This window comes from Grammomys surdaster, unplaced genomic scaffold (assembly GCF_004785775.1).
Source record: "Grammomys surdaster isolate TR1022 unplaced genomic scaffold, NIH_TR_1.0 126660, whole genome shotgun sequence".
NCBI classification, from domain to species: Eukaryota; Metazoa; Chordata; class Mammalia; order Rodentia; family Muridae; genus Grammomys; species Grammomys surdaster.
In genome coordinates, this window is record NW_021621449.1 from 1,892,516 (window position 1) to 1,904,584 (window position 12,069).

The following is a 12,069-nucleotide window of genomic DNA, read 5'->3' on the forward strand; positions in this document are numbered from 1 at the left end:
ACACTTCCTGCTATAAACGTCTCTCTTAGAGCAGCTTTCCTTGTATCCCAGAGGCTTTGGTATTTTTCTAGTTCATTGTCTGCTGTGATAAGCACCATGACCCATGACTAAGAAACTTGGGGTACAAAGCATTTATTTGGTTTACATTTCCAGGTCACAGTCCATCACTGAGGGAAGTCAGGGGCAGGGAGACTTAAGCAGGAACTTGAAGCAGAAACCATGGAGGATCGCTGCTTGCTGGCTCACTCTCTTGCTTGCTCCCTGGCTCATGCTAAGTTAACTTTCTTGTAGAAAGCAGGTCCACCTGCCTAGAGATGCTACTGCCCACAGTGGAGTAAACCTTCTTATATCAACCATCGATCAGGACAGTGACCCACAGACATGTCTTCAAGGCCAGTCTGATCTTGGTAATTCCTCAGTTGAGGTTCCTTGTTCTTCAGTGACCTCATCTGTGTCAAGTTGACAATAAAATCTAACTGGTACAGTTAGAGTATGATTCCGTTTCCATTTTCATTTAGTTCCAGGAGTTTGTCCTCTCTCTCTCTCTCTCTCTCTCTCTCTCTCTCTCTCTCTTCCTTTCTTCTTTTCTTCCTTTCTTCCGTTCTTTCTTCAATGAGTCATTGTTTGATAGCATGTTGTTTAACCTCCATGAGTTTGTGTATTTTCTGTAGTTTCTTTTATTATTTATTTTGAGCTTTATTTCACTGTGGCCAGATAGAATACAAAAATTACTTTAATTTTCCTGTATTTATTGGAATTTACTTTTTGTCTCAATGTGCACTTTATTTTAGAGACCCTTCCATGAGCCGTTGAGAATATCATATATCCTGAAGTGCTTGGGTGAAATATTCTATAGGTACCTGTTAGGTTCATTTGTTCTATGTTGTTACTTAACTATAATGTCTCTGTTTATCTTTTGTCTCAATGACCTGTCCATTGATGAAAGTAGCATACTAAAGTCACCTACTATTGGGGGCAGATAAAAGAAACTTGTCTTAAGTACTGCCATTTTGATTTCAAACTCCATTTTACCTAAACTGACCATCTCTGTCTCTAAGCAACAATGGTTACCCAAAACATAGTGCTTGTTCCTGACTATAGAAAGAACCAATGAATTTGATAGGTTGGGCAAAAGCACTTACATTCAATGTAAGTTGACAGTGATGGAACACTTGGGAAAGTCTTTAATCCCTGAGTTCTGGTTGGTAAAAATTATAACTGTAACTTGGCTCAGATGCTTCTGGATTTTATGCTTATAAATCCTGCTTCAGTCACTACTCAGAGCTGCCAGAAGAAACGAGGCTCCTGCGTCCTTGTCTGGAGACCCTGATTGATCAGTGACTCTGCTTACGTGTTGGGGATAATAAAAGATTTTGTTGCTTCAAGATCCCACTGGTGCATTCTCCCTTTCTTCGCGGTGCACAGTGAGCACTGTGTATCACTACTATTACTTTGCTGAGATTAAGCTGTGGTTTTATGTCCACTAGTATTTGTTTTATGAAACTGAGTACATTTTAAGTTTGTATATGTTTTGTGTTTGCCTTAGTTAGGGTTTCTATTGCTGTGGAGTGACAACATGATCACAGCATCTCTTATAAAGAAAAACATTTAATTAGGTTGGCTTTCAGTTCAGAGGTTTAGTTCATTGTCATCATAGCAAGGAAACATGGCAGTGTGAAGGCAGACATGATGCTTGAGGAGGAGCTGAGATATCCCTGTATTTGCAGGTCACAGGAAGAGAGAATGATACTAGGTTTGACTTGAACATTTGAAACCTCAAAGCCCACCCTCAGTGACACACTTACTCCAACAAGGCTATGCTTAGAGCCACACATCCTAAGAGTACCACTTCCTATGAGCCTATGGTGACCATTTTCATGCAAACCACCAAAGTGTTGTAATGTCCTCAGGAAATTACTCTCTTAACTAGAATATCTCTTTTGATTCACTACATCTCTTGTGATTAGTTTTTGTTCAAAGTCTTTTTTTCAGCAATTAGAATAACAACCCTTGTTTATTTACTGGTCCTCTTGGCTTGGAATATGCTTTTCTGTCCTTTCAGTCCTCGAAGCCAAGGTGTTTCTTGTAGACAACAAACAGATGGGTCATGTTTCTTATTCCAATCAGCTACTTGTCTTTTGATTACAGAACCGAGGCCATTAATACTCAGTTATTGTTGAAAATTGTGCATCATCACCATCATCATCATCATTATTATTATTGGTGTGTACTAATTGCTATCATTTTATTGATTTTTGGTGTTTGTTTTCTTAGTCCTACTCTATGCATTACACTTGTACTTTTGTGATTTTTTTTTTCCTGTAGTAAGTTTATCCTTCTCTTCAGTCTGAAATATTTCCCCGGTGTTTTTTTATGGGGCTGGTTTGAGGGTCATGACTTATTTTAGAATGTTTGTATTGTGGAAGAAACTTATTCTTCTTCAATTGTGAAAAATGTTTTGTTAGGTACAATAGTCTGGAGTGGCTCTATTGCTCTTTCAGAACTTGAAGTACATTGCTCCAGGCATCTTGGGCTTCCTTTGGGGGTCAGCCACTATGCTGATGGATTTGCCTTCTTGAGCCATCTCATTGTAGCTTTTCTTTGTTCTGTGGAGTTAGTCTTTTAACAGAAACATGGCACATAGCTTGGGAATTTTTTTTTCTTTTTTTTTACTCTTACCTGTTAGATATTCTGTGTGCCTCTTCTACTGGATATGCGTCTCTTTCCCTAGATTTGGGAAATTTTCGTCAGTGGTTGTATTGAAAATATTTCCTACTCCTTACTTGCATTTGCTCTATGCCTAAATTTTTGGTATGGATCTTTTTAAGAGTTCTGTGGATCCTGTCTATTCTGTGTGTGATGTTTTTAAAAATAATTCGTACATTTGTTTAAATGATTTAATTCTTCTACTTTGTCTTCAAGCCCTCAGACTCTGCTTTGCAGAGTCTTGGCAATGATGTGTGATTACTTGGATGAAGCTGGGAAAAAAAAGTCCCCCAGTGTGGCTCGAAGCCAGGTCTGGGCAGGGAAAGGAAGAAAAAGAAGAAGAAAGGGACCTGGCCAATGCCCTAAAGAAAATTACCATGGCATCTGGCTACCAGCTGGTCCTGGGCCTAGAGTGCAGCGCTGGTCCAGACATGGGTCTGACTCAGCAAGAGAGTGTGCCCATACAGCTTCCCCTTGTGCCTGTACCTGGTGAGGCAGCATGGATGGGCAGTTCTGACTCAGAGTCCTGGATTAGACTAAATAACAACAGCAGCAAAAATGTGTGGGCTTGATGCTGCCTGGGTCTGGAACCAGAAGGAGAGGGTGTGGAATCAGGGAACCAAGTTGACTCACCAAGGGAGCTTGCAGATGTGGCTCCCTCCTGAGCCTGGAGTGGTAGAATGGAAGGGGACAGCATGGTGGGGAGGGGAGGTAGAGGGGCAGGGGTGAAGTCCTGGGTCAGAACAGGCTAGAGAGCCAGTAGATCCTGTTCTGGTGAGAGTCCCACACTTCCAGTCTTTGATTTTACAAACTGCTAACTGTGAGAAAGGAATCCCTAGCCAATGCTTTCCAGTATCTAACACTGGTAGTCTGGAAGAGCAACAGGAACTTTTGTTAGTGGGACTTTTCTCACATTTTGCTGACCTTTTGACCTTTGACCCACATAGCAGATTTTCTCACCCATTACTGACCTTTCTCTTTATTCTGAGTTTCCTTTAAGCTTTAGCCTTAAGCCAAATTGATTTGCCTGTTTTCAAATATCCTCTTGTGTGCCACTGATCATTTTACTAACAAGTTTTATTAGTAAATCATCAGTTAGGATTTTATCTATTTCAGTGTTTACATAAAATCATACATCTAGTCCTTGGTTATTTTTTTTTTCCTATCTGGTATTTACTTTTTAAAAATGTTTTCTACCTACATGGAATAAAACCATTTGGTCATGTTAAAAAAAGAAAGCACCAGATCTTTAATGTCTGTTATATTCCTTTTGCCTTTCATTGAAGACATTCATTGATACTCATTTGTGAGCTTAGTTTCATTTGTGTTATCTTTGATAAGTTTTGATATCAGTATTACTCTCAGTTTACCAAAAATAATGTTGATTTCCTTTTCACAGAACTCTCAGAAAATGTCATTATTACTGGAAATGCCATTGTTTAGTTTGCTGTTAGAAATTAGTCTATTGGCTGCATCCCTGGATTCTATGTTCCTTTAAGTACAATCCAGGATGCAACCATCAGGGTTTTTGTGGGGGCCAGGATTTTATCCCCCACAAAAGAATTCACAAAAGAAAGAACCTGCTTTAACTCAGGGGGAGAACTATTTGACTTGAATTCAATGTGTGCTCAGCAAAAGGCTGTTGATGTGTGGATGGAGAAAAGGAAAGGAATGAATTCCTGGAAGCACACACTAAAGATGCAGCCACCATCTAACATGGCATTGGCAAAGAGTTCTGTGCAGCAGTTATATCTGTCAAAAAAAAAAAAGGAAGAATTGTGAACTATATATTTGTTAGTAAATTTATGGAATAAACCACAACAAGACCATTAATTAATAAACAAAATTTTATCTAGAAAATATTATTTGTTAGAAAACTTGAGTTACTTGATACTTTCTTCTTCTGTTCTGTGTTTGTATTTTACCTCAAAAGAGAAATGCTTATCAGCTTTGCAAACAACATAGTGCTCAGAAAGACAGCCACCTTGTGGACATTGGAGCCACATTTGAAAAACTAGAGAAAAGGATTAACAGTTGACAATTAATAGTTTTCTTTAGGACACCAATCTGATTGTGATTGTTTTTTCAGTAATTATTTATTAAATATCTTATAGAAACAATCTGGAATTTTATAGTACTAATGTACGTGTATTCTGTGTATATGTATATGTTAATATATATATAGCATGTTAATATATATGTGCTATAAACACTCATATAACAGTCATATAATATTTCAGATTTTACTCGAAGCATAGTAGGGAATGGTTGAAAAGATTTTCTGGAACACGACACATTGTATTTTCATTTCAAAGGGCTTACTTAGGCTTTTATAAAGAGAGTAGATATTGGGAAAGAAATGACAAAAAGGGAGGTATGTTAGGAGGCTGCTGTGCCAACGAGAAAGGACGGTCGTGGTTCAGATTTCTATAATGCTACTTAATATACGCAGAAGACAGTGGGTCAAGAAGAAACCTTGATTTCTTACTGAACTTACCTCAGGTAGGAAGGCAGAACTCTAAAGTGAAACTATAGATTTGGAGTCTAAACCGTTAGATGAAAGGGAGAATTATTTACAGGGTGGGAAGTTGCTGGACAGAGAAGAAGACTCAAAATGTTTGATTTTGATTAGTCCAGTGTAGACTAACCCAAGTCTGCCTGTGCTTTAATGGAGAGATGTTACAACATGAAGAATATAAGGCACATCTTTAAGAACCATACCAGGTGCTTGCTCTCTGAAGATCAAGGCCAGCCACATATGAACTCAGACTAGTGTCAGAATCCAAACTGGGCACACATACTGTACTCGATTCGATCACATCCCCTTCCCCCCAACACTGTTCCACACTCAGAAGAGGTCTGTTGATGACAGGATTGGAAAGGAACTCTGAATTTACTTCTTATGTCCTATCTATAAGAACAGGTGCGGCCTGATCTCTAGGATGCACCCAAAATGTTGGACATAAACTTTGATTCAGCTCTAGAAATGCTCCAGCTCCTGGGTATGGCTTGAAGCTAAGGGGGTCAGGAACAAAGCCCTGCCTCTAGCTGTGCCCACCTGTGCCTGAACTTCGGCATCATTAAATGGCAAATACCCAGAAGTGAAGTATGTCATAAAGAGGTAACAAAAAAGTTCAGGACATATAAAATTGATTAAGTATAATAACAGAGATGATCAGGAAAGATCCCTGTCCATGCACATCACAATCAAACTGCCAAAAGTTCAAGACAGAAAGATTTCTACAATCACTAAGAGAAAAATCACTAAGTCACATTTAAGGAGTATCTCATTAGTGGTGGATTTCTCTGCATAAACCCTCCGGCCAGGAAAGAATGGACTTATGCGTAAAGTTATGAAAGAAAGTAACTGCCAACAAAAATATCATACTCAGTGGAAGTATCATTTAGAAATGAAAAAGAAAGGAAGGCCTTTCAAGATAACCAATAGCAGATGGAATTCCTGACTGCCAGATACACATCACAAAGGGTGCTTGGTAATCCTACATCAGAACTGAGGAAGACTATCTATCTATCACCATGAAAGTCAATCAAGGTGTGAGCCCCGCTGGAGGAGCAGATAAACAAAATGAATTAAATAAGAATTACATGTTAATCCGACAAATCTTCACTGCTCTAATATGGCCAAGAGAGGTAGGAAGAAACAAGAACATTCAAAAGAGTGAAGAGAATTCAGCAAGCTCCATCCTACGAGGAACAACACTAGTGCATGCTAGGGCATGGGAAATGCCAGTCAGGTGTATTCCACTAAGCGTCTCTGGGGCTTGGAGACTGCAGAAGGCAGATAAACCAAAGAAATCTGCTCTGGCAATTCAAGGAATGGAGTCCTGGGTGCTCCTACATGCCCCAGCCTTGCTGATCTCTGTCCTTGCACCGTCTCTGATTTTCACCGGTAGCTAGTCTCTTTGCTCTTCTCAGATGTTGGGCCAGAGTTCCCAAAAGTAATCGTCCCCAGATTTCCTCTCTAGTGTTAGGCCTGCCCTTGTGACTCTGTTTCTAAATCACTACCAAATTCTCTGGGCTGTCACTCAACTCGTGGAAAGGTGAAAACCTCTGAGGCTGGCAAGAAATGAAGGCACCTCTGCTCTCCCTAGCTGAAAGACTTAACTGTAAGATTTCTCTTTAATCCCCACTAAAGCACAGCCGAGCAGGCATGGGAAGCACGGGGTACCATTTTCTAGCATCTGTTTGCTGCACATACCACACAGCCCCCACCTCAAGCGCTGGTCCTAAAGAGTGCGAGTGTGGCTGTGGACCGTCCCTGGGTCTTCTTTCTGCCTTCTGTTTCAAGTCTCAGCAAGTGATGTCCCTCCTCCCTTAGCCAACACTGTGCCTCACACGTTACCTTAGGACCAGTTGTTTCTTTTACAAATCTAAGGTTTGCTATTTTTGGGTCTTACCTAACCTTTGTCTACATTTTGCTATTGTTCTTTTGTGCCTTTCCACACTGCCCACCTTTCCGCGTGGTCATGAGGATCCTGGGAAATGCAGGATGGCTCTAGCCTACCCTACCACCTTCCCCATCCAGTTCCGTTTTCAACGTCATCTGTATTCAATGCTCGCCCCTGTCTTCGCCCCTGTTCTCTTCCTTTGTGGTGATGGACCATCACACTGGCATGCTTTCTGTTTTCAGGAACTTTATTTCTGAAGATCTAAGTGCCAGCTTTCCTCTACTTTAAATCTGTATAATTTGCCTCCTTGCTTTCTACAAGGGCAAAAAAGCAATATCATTGGAATTCTGAACACAGTCCAGACCCTTTAGTATCTTTTGAGAACATTTAGTGTGTTTACGAGAAAAAGCAAGCATCCTCTCAGTCAGAATGTATCATCACATGAAACTGCCTCTCATTGTCTACATATTTTGGCTTGTGATTTTTCACAGGAATGTAAGCTCCCCCATGGCAGAGACTTACGTGGCTTTGTGCAACACAGACAGTTCTGGGTACATGATGTGCCTCAGAAGCGGTTGTGCATTGACAGAACGGCATCCTTTGGTTTTGTTTGACTTGATGGCAGCGAATCCTCTAGGACCTGATGCAGAACCTCATGCTTTGTAAATTCTTGGAGGTTAACTGAGTGAATTACCTACTTAAGCATCTTGAGATTCTGAATGTTGTGTCCCATTCTCCACTGAATATCATCAGTGGATGTCCCCAAATTCTGTACACTTAAGAGTCTTCCTCCTGCTTTCCTCAAATTTGCCAATGATAAGACCATGTATTCATTTCACTTAAAAACCCAGTGTCATCCTCAAAAGTAGAAAGAAAAACACACACCTATTTAATGAAGTTTTGGCTCCGCGAATCAATAAAATAAACCAGAAAAGTACTAAACACAAATGTTCTTCATACCTTATTCATAAATACTAGCTATCCCAGCATTTACTGACTGTAAAATAAAAATCTCATCTTTGAAGTCAGGATGTGTTTTACCGTCAATATATGTTTATTTATTTAGATGAGATTTTGCCTCTTTAAATGGTAGTTAGATAACTATGTCCTTTACATTGATAGTATCTTGAAGGTGATAACATACAGAATTAGTTTCCTTCTCCAATGTACTATTACTATTAAAATGTTATTAAATATATTAAAAGTTGATATTTTTCCTCCTGTTCCTAATGTTGTGACTGTAGCTTTGGATCTTCATTTTCTTCTCACCCGGATACACCACATTCTTCTATAGCCCTTCACTAACATTTATGCCATAGTCTAGCACAGCAATGGTGCCTTTCCCACTCACCATTTACACAGTTACCTACAGAAGTAAATCTGAATCCTTTCTTATGCAACTCAAGCTCTGATTGTCTCTAGTTTTATCTCTTGGCCCCAGTCAAACCGAGTCCCTTTTATTTACAGTTTGTCTAACAACTCGTGGTGTTTCACAACTCCATGTCTTTGACCACATTGGTTTATCTCCAGAATATATCACATCTGTCTGTGGGTGAACCAGGAATCCCCCTGGCAACAAACATCAGGAAAGCAGCTGCTCGTTGCTTAACCAAGCAGAGAAATCCATAGGTTGATATTCCAAGGCTGACAGGTTGATGCAATTGCTCAACCTTGCTGGGAAGGAGCCAGGCCTTTTCTGTCTTTTGCACCTGCCTGGCAAGCAGAACTTTGACCTCACGCTGTTGCTCGAACATTTCAAGACGGTCACTGAACTTCAAGGAGACATCAACCTGCCATGGAGAAAGAGTAAAAAAAAGCCAGTGGGTACACTGTGATTCTTGTTCTGTGTGTTTAGAAAGCATAAAAGTCCTGTGCATAAGCCCCATCCAGCAATTTTCTGCTTGATCCTTGTGCTGGCTAGTTTTATGACAAGACACAAGCTGGAGTCATTTGGGATGAAGGACTTTCAGTTGAGAGAATCCCTCCATAAAACTAGCCTATAAGCAAGCCTATAGGTTCCTAGTGGAACCTATAGGTTCCTAGGTTCCTATGGTTCCTAGTTTTCTTAGTGATTGCTGTGGAAGTGCTCAGTGCATTGTGGGTAGTGGTTCTGGGTCCTATAGGAAAGCAGGCCGAGCAAGCCATGGGTAAGCAAGCAGCAGCACCCCTCCATGGCCTCTGCTTCAATCCTGCCTCCTGGTCCCTGTCTAGAGTTCCCTACCTGATGTTTCTGGATGATGAACCACAAGCTATATAGTGAAATACATTCTTCCCTCACCAAATTGGTTTTGGTCATGGTGCTTTATCACAGCAATAGAGACCTTAAGGCAGACCTCATTGGGCACATTATATCACACAGTCACTACCAGCTTGAAAATAGCCAGAGAAAAGATTGTTCTTTGAGCAATGTCTCCTAGGACTCTGGGGCATTGGGAAACAACTGGGAAAATATCTTTCCATCATGTATCATATCAAAAGTTATATCATATATATAATAAAACACACATGTATATACACACTTGCATTTCATCATCACATGCATATTTAACAAGTACCTCACACATAATGCGTAACATTGACTGTTTGCATGACAATATCCCAAATCCTTTATTGTATGCAATCATATCCCACATACAAATGGTATGAGTATGATCAGACATTCACAGGAAAATGGAATGCTGATAACACTCACGAGGCAGAGGCTGCAATGTAAGACCAGACTTGTCAAGGTTTGAAACTAACCTTTGATACAACTTTTCCACTGATCACAGAAAGACAAATGGTAAAAAGTCAAGTTTGCTTACAAGAGGAGCTATGAAAACCTGTCTGTAAGGTTGACTTTGATTTTTCTGGACCTGCAATCCATGTTTAGCTGTCTTTGGTTAGAGGGCTGGCTTGCTGGGTGCCAGTTGACCTTTGACAGTGCCAAGTCAAAGCTAATGAGCAGTAACTTTGTAATAGACTTCAGGACTAGGGACTTCCAGTTACACGCTAATGTCAACAATGGGACAGAATTTGGAGAGTCAATTTATCCTAAAGTGTGTGAAGATTTTGACACTTCAGTGAGCATTGGGTGCCAACTGCACTCAATTTGGCATTGCTGTGGGAACCTGGTTGGCTCCTCCTGCTTCCTTTGCTGCAAAAGTCAGTAACTGTGGTTTAATTGGAGGGGGCTATACTCAGACTCTGAGATCTGACATGAAACTTATACTGTCTTCTCTGGTAGGCAGGAAGAGCTTTAATACTGGAGGCCACAAACTTCCCCTTGCCTTGGCTTGGAGACTTAATCCAGTTGAAAGAAACTTCTGGGAACAGTTATCACAATATTTGGCCTTAATGTCATCCCATGTGTCCAGTAGGCTCCCTCCCCACTCCTGCTCCCCCTAAGAGGGTGATCAAAGGTTGATTAAACAAGAACTGTATTTTAAATATATAGATAGTCACCTGTTGGCTGGTTTCTAAAGTTGGATGGCTATCTAATCATCAATGCTGCCGTCATGCGGCAACCTCTACATATTTAAATTGTATTTAACTCTTAAATGTGTTACTCACCAAAAATGAAATGAATGTTTATAAAAGTCATGGGAAAAACCATGGGAAAGAAAGAATTAAATCTGTTTCATAACACTAAATATATGCAACACCACTGAATCCTGTACTTAAAATCTATAAGAATAGAAAAAAAGGAGAGAAAGAAATCTGTATGAACAACATACTGGTGATATTTAGGGACAGGCGATACTTGAGGCAACTCATTTTATACTTTTTTTCTGTATATTATCTTAAGAATGACTTTGTTTTATAATCTAACAAATATTTTAAAACTAAAAATGTTCGAGTTCCTCTTGTCTCTTCTTGATTCTTGATAGAATTAGCCAGACACTTTCTAACATTTTTTGCAAAGATGGCATAAGTTAAAATGAGTAGCATATTCTATAAATAGAAAGGGAGATGAGAAGGGGTTGGACAGGAGCTTAGTGTGCCCACAATGGCCTTCTGACAGTGCCCAGTACTTAGTGTGCCCACAATGGCCTTCTGACAGTGCCCAGTACTTAGTGTACCCACAAAGGCCTTCTGACAGTGTCCCAGTATTTACTGTGCCCACACTGGCTTCCTGACAGTGCCCCAGAGCTTACTGTGTCCACAGTGGTTTCCTGACAGTAGTCAAGAACTTAGTGTGCCACACTGACTTCCTCACAGTGCTCTAGAACTGCCACTCATGGACTTTGTTTTTACTCCAGAGCCTGCTGCTCTACTTATACTGATATGTTTTCCCAAATTACTTATTTTGACCTTTCAAACATCTGATGTCCTTGCCCAGCATGACATGTGGATGGCTGGAGATGACTATGCAAACACAGTAAATTAGCTCCCCCTTGGAGCAGAAGTTGAAACAACCATGCAGATAGGTTTCAAGGATCTACCAGTTGATAGACAAAGTAGAGGGCTGCATTGCATTCCATGTTGGAGACATGAAGATGGAGGGTGTTGGTACTGATGGGGAACCCTCACATTTGAGGCACTGGGCACTTTAACAGCCACTATTCCTTTGAATTAGGCTTTATGTGGGAGCTCCACAGTACTCCCTTGAGGGATCTGACTTGCTGTGTGGGATGAATCCATGCTTGGAAGTCAGATGGCTATTGGTAAGTTACACATTCTTCTGCAAAAATTAAGAAGCCTGCACCAGGATATCACTTGGTTCAAAAAGTAGGAGCAATAGAGGAACCAGAAGAGAGACTTGAATATCCTTCTTGGAATGTCCTGTCCCATGGGGCTGCTTCACAGGCTGCATCCTCTCTTATATGCCAAATCTAAAGTTGTTACTGCCCCCAAAATAAAGTCTCAGGAGAACATCATAATTTACATTACAAATAAATAAAATATAGTAAACACTTAAGTAGTCTGAGCCTAACACACTCATGAAGTAAGATAATAGTCTCCATTCTTGAAA

General features: G+C 40.3%; 1 pseudogene; it reads left to right on the forward strand.

The window, feature by feature from the left end:
- Positions 1–9,702: 9,702 nt before the first annotated feature.
- On the forward strand, positions 9,703–10,502 carry LOC114615386 (annotated as a pseudogene).
- Positions 10,503–12,069: the final 1,567 nt, after the last annotated feature.